A 5427-nucleotide genomic window follows, 5' to 3' on the forward strand; every position below is an offset into this window, starting at 1 on the left:
CCCAAGTATAGAGGTTGCTCACATTTTGGACAAGAGGCCCTTATATTCAGCAGTGTTATTAGTAGCTGAAAAATATAATTGAACTATGTACCTGAGGATGTCACCAGTAGGTGAGGTTAGAACCACTCCAGCTCTGACTCCCTTTAGTGTGAACGATTAGTCAAAGTGTATGGTCCAGGGTTCTTCTGCCTCTAGTCGCTGCACCTGCTCGGGCTCGAAGGACGACCACTCAGCTACAAAATCGGCCAGCGCCTGGGACTTGTTAGACATTCGGGGGGTGAACTAGAGATCGAATCCCCCGAGCTCTACTGCCCACTTTGCTGTTCTTCCTGTCGCATCTCTATTATGGAGAATTTTCCTAAATGGGAACGAGAAAATCACCTTGATTCTGTGAGCCTGAAAGTAGTGTTTGAGCTTGCGAGAGGCCATTAGGATGGTGTAAAGCATTTTCTGAGCCTACGGGTACCGAGCCTTTGTGTCGTATAAGAACTCACTGAAGTAATACACTGGTCGCTGGAGACCTTCCCGCTCGACAACCAGGACTACTCTCACGACATGTGGTGTTGAGGCAACATAGAGCAAAAGCTCCTCGTCGGGTCAATACGCGGTTAGGATGGGAGGGGAGGATAGGTACCTTTTGAGCTCTTAGAATGTCGTTTCTATCTTTGGCGTCCACTAGAAGTGGTCGTTTTTCTTCAAGAGTTTGAAGAGTGGCAGTCCTTTCTTCCCTAGCCTTGAGATGAACATGCTCAGAGTGGCAGTACATCATGTTAGTTTCTGAACCTCCTTTAACCTGGTCAGGGATCTCATCTGGTTGATGGCCCTGATCATGTTAGGGTTCGTCTCTATTCCTCGATGAGACACGAGGAATCCGAGAAATTTCCTTGACGGAACCCCGAATGCATACTTCTTCGGGTTCAGCTTCATGCAGTACTTTCAGGGATTATCGAATGTTTCTTGAAGTTCTACGACTAGGTCTGTCTTGGACCTACTTTTGATGACCACATCGTATGTCTCAACGTTTCTTCCGAGCTATGATCAGAGAATGAGTTGAATACACCGTTGGTAAGTGGCACCAGCACTTTTTAAGCTAAAAGGCATTTTTACATAGTAAAAGACCCCAAAGGGTGTAACAAAGCCGTCTTTCCTCATATTGCCTAACATACTAATTTGATGGTACCCCGATAGAGCATCTAAGAAACATAATAGATCACTATCGGCCATTGAGTCAACTAGCTGGTCGATTCGGGGAAGAGGGAAAAGGTCTTTTGGGCACGCCTTGTTAAGGTTGATGAAGTCGACGCACATTCTCCACTTGCCATTATGCTTTTGGACCATAACTGGGTTAGCCAGCCATTCTGGGTATTGCACCTCTCGGATGAAGGCTACTTCCAGAAGTTTGCCGATCTTCTGACGAAGCGCTTCCTTCCGGTTGGCTATGAATCGACACACTTTTTGCTTTACTGGTTGCGCGTTTGCTCGCACAAATAACTTGCGCTCGATCACATCCCTAGGGAATCCGGGCATATCAGATGGACTCCATGAAAAGATGTCCACGTGCGCTCGGAGGAAGGTGATGAGCGCGAGTGTCTATTTGGACTCCAGTGCGATCCCTATCTGGACTGACTTGGTCGGGTCAGTGTCGTCCAGACTCACTGCCTTGAGCCGATCATCTGGGCTGGCGACGACATGGACATTTACCTGTCCCCGCTGGGTTCAACGGTCATGGGCTGCGATCTGGGAGTCAGCTCGATCATGTCGAGGCTCCTCTTGTCAAAGTGCAGGGTCGTTTTGGCGTTGCCAACAATGGTGATGGCCCTTGTTGGCCCATGGATTTTGATCACTTGGTATGAGCAGTGCGCAATGGACATGAACTAGGCCATTGCTGGTCGTTTGAGGATTGTGTTATATGCGGTCTCGAAGTCGGCCACATCGAACAATACCCTTTTGATTCTAAAGTTGTCCGATGAGCCGAAGGTAACAGGTAGTTCGATTTTCCCTAGCAGTTTAGCCGAGGAGCACATCCCAAAGAAGGGTGGAGACGGCCTCAATGAGCTTCCCCCATCGACGAGTACGCAGCCTAGCTGGATGTTCTGCACCGTGGGTTCAACCACTATGTGGAAGCGATCAGGGCGTCTGATGCATGTGGGGTGGTCAACCTGGCTAAAAGTGAATGGGACCTCCGACCACTTCAAGGGTGGGCACTGGTCTGATGCGGTCACCCACACCTCCTAGACCACTAACTTGTATTCCCTGTTAGAGAAATATGTCGCGGCACCTCCGAAGATATGGTGGACCATGTGATCGGCATGCTAGTATCCCAGTGCCAATTGGTCAGGGGCAGCCCCATCCTCATTGTCCTTGTCGGGCTTGTGCTTGCGCTCCTCGAGCTCCTTGTCGATGAGGCCTCGAGCAACCTCGGGCAACCGAGCGTCTGTACGGTGGATCGGGCAGTAGCCCCGACCCTTTTCCCAATCTTTCTTCTCGAAGCACTAGCTTGTTAGGCAGGTTTGCTCGACTGCCAAGATCTCAGGAGGTCCGACCTTGCGCTTGCTCTTCTTGTCCTCCTGGCTGACCCCTTTGGGAGAGGCGGGTTGGTCAGAAGCAGGTCGCGGTCTGGCATCGATCTGCAGCTCTCGAGCCTCGGCGGCTTGCACGCACTTGTCCGCAAGCTCGAAGAGCTTGGTTGTGCTTTGGATTACACGGGTGGCCAGCTTCTCCACCATTTTCTGGTCTTTGACCCCCCCCCCCCCACTTGAATGCTATGATCATAGACTCTCCTGTGATCCTCGAAATGGTGTTCCGATGTTCGATGAAACGCCATATGAAGTCTCGCATTGACTCTCCTTATCACTGATGGACCTGATATAGGTCGTCCTCGACCCCTGGTCGGGTGTAGGTCCTTTGCAAGTTGGTGAAGAACTAGTCGCACAGGTCCTCCCAGGAGTGAACCGACCCATGGGGGAGGTTCATCAGTCAGGACCGGGTGGAACTGGTCAATGCAGTAGGGAAGTAGTTGGCCATGACCTTCCCATGGCCTCCCGCAGGCTGCACCATGGTGGTGTAGATTTACAGGAACTCTTTTGGGTTGGTCGAGCCGTCATACTTCTCGGTTAGGACCGATCAGAAGTTGTTTGGCCAGCGCATCTCCCATAAACGAGCGGATAGGGTGTTGCACGCTGTCCTGTAACAGGGAGCCATTTATTGTTGGGCGGCGGCACGCTCCTGGGCGGAGAGACGATGATCTCGGGGTCTCGACGACAGGGTGGAGCCGTCCGATGCCTCCTTGCAGGGGAAGGCGTGTGGTAGGCCTGCTTGCCCCCTTCCTGCTCTTGCCTAGCCCAGTCCTCCTGCTCTGTAGTGGCCACCTAGCTCTGGATCATGCCGCGGAGGTTACGTTGGCGCAGAGAGTCACGCAGGTCGGAAGGTTGGCTGTCCCAACATGGCGGTGGTCCACGAGTACCCCCTGTGGTTGAGGGAGCACGAGACCTATTCCACCATGGGCCCTGCCATGACCCTTAGCATCCATGACCCTGATTGGCCTTTGTGATGGGCACGGTGCATGTTGACGCAATTTGGCTTTGAGTAGTCTCAGCCAAGAGGGCGAGATCACGCAACCATGGTGCCATAGGCAAGCCCTCTGGTATAAGTACCGGTGGGTGGCTGAGGAGAACTCGCAGGGTCTGTAGGTTCTACACTGACATCCTGGTCTTGTAGTCGAGATGCTGGGCGCGGAGCGATTATAAGTCATGAGGGGGGAGCCCCCAGTGCTTGGATGACACGATTGCCTAGGCGATGACGCCACTGTAGATTGGGCCCAGTGCAGGGGCACCTTGGGATGGCGCTGGGGATGTGAGGGCTATCTCGAACCACTTGCATGTTCAGCGTCGGACTGGTTTCCCTCTGGGTGTATAGCTGAGGGTTCACCACTGGTGCTTGGGACGTGAGGACCTCCAGCGCCCCCTACTGCATGGTCCACCATGCAGACCTCGTGTTAGGTCTCGGAGTTCCTGGACTCTGTCTCGGTGTCCCATGTTTGGAGCACACCGGGTTCATCCGGGTGGTACCCCATGACAAATACCTGACGGCGGTCGGGATCCTCAGAATGAGACTCAGCGATTGTCGTGGATCCAACCATGGGTAACCTGATAGCTTTTCAAACTTGATGAAACAACAAAAATACGCCCTCCCACTTGGCGAGCCAAATGTCGAGGGTTAGTCCCTAACAATAATTTTAGGGTATGCTGGACATCGGGTGCGTGAACAGTATTTCAGGAATTGATGTGTGCGTGTACGATGGACTTAGGGATATAGGGAGTTATACAGGTTCAGGACTCCCAGAAGATAATAGCCTTACACCATGTGTGTTGTGTTATGGAGGATCTCAATTAGTTACAAAGGTAGTTCTAGCTAGCTGCCAGACTTGATCTCCCTCCTTTACAAACAAGGTCATCATCTCTTTATATAGTAGGGAGGAGGATAACTTGCATGTAGGTCTAAATAGAAGATCATGCTCATCCTAATATCTAACCCAAACCATCATTACAGAGAACCATCCCTGACAACTTGCTTGATCGGCATGCTGACAATGTCCCGTCCATCGTGCGGCATCGCGTCGACTTGCGAAAATCTCACTCCACAGCATTTAATGCTACGAGATAGGACAATGCTCCTCTGCACCGTCTATGACTTTGTCCACTGAAGTTGGCGTATAGAAAAGGAAAATACTTAAGTGGATGTTAATAAATGCGATGACAGATTGTATCAAATCCGGCTCTACGACCACTGAGACCGGTCACGAGTTATATGATGGCACAAGGAGACTGATAGCGTATGCCTTATACTGGTCACGGGAACCATACCCTAATCTCGGGAACGATCAGTTTTAGTAAATATACGTCTCTAACCATTATATATCTCACGGTACCCATTTACTAGCACCTTTTATTCAATATACCGACAAATACAAATATTCATATTTATATTTTAATAGATAAAAATATCGAATAATTAACATATCAGCTATTCATTTTCTACGCTAGCAGTAAGGCGAGAGGCGAAAGATAATATGTTGAGGGCACGCACTAGGCGACGTCGGTGGTTCAGTTGCTACGTGGTCGCGTCGGGGCCGGGGGCGATCGATCGGCTCGGCAGCTCATCGGGGAGTTGGTGGGGACGGGGCCCAGCGGCTGGGGGACCGAGGTCGACTGGTCAGGCAGGCAGGTGCGGCCGCCTGGTTAGGTAGGAATCCATGCGTCAGAGGGCGGCGTTCGGCGGCATCGTGCCAGTCAATCACGGGACTGGTCTCGGCAGTCGTGCTAGCTAATTCGGATTTTGGCAGCACAAATATATATATATATATATATATAATATGTGTGTTACTAGAACTAGAGGGGCGACAAGATCGAGCTCGTGATTAGGTAGCTA

The sequence above is a fragment of the Phragmites australis genome, chromosome 3, assembly GCF_958298935.1.
Source record: "Phragmites australis chromosome 3, lpPhrAust1.1, whole genome shotgun sequence".
NCBI lineage: Eukaryota > Viridiplantae > Streptophyta > Magnoliopsida > Poales > Poaceae > Phragmites > Phragmites australis.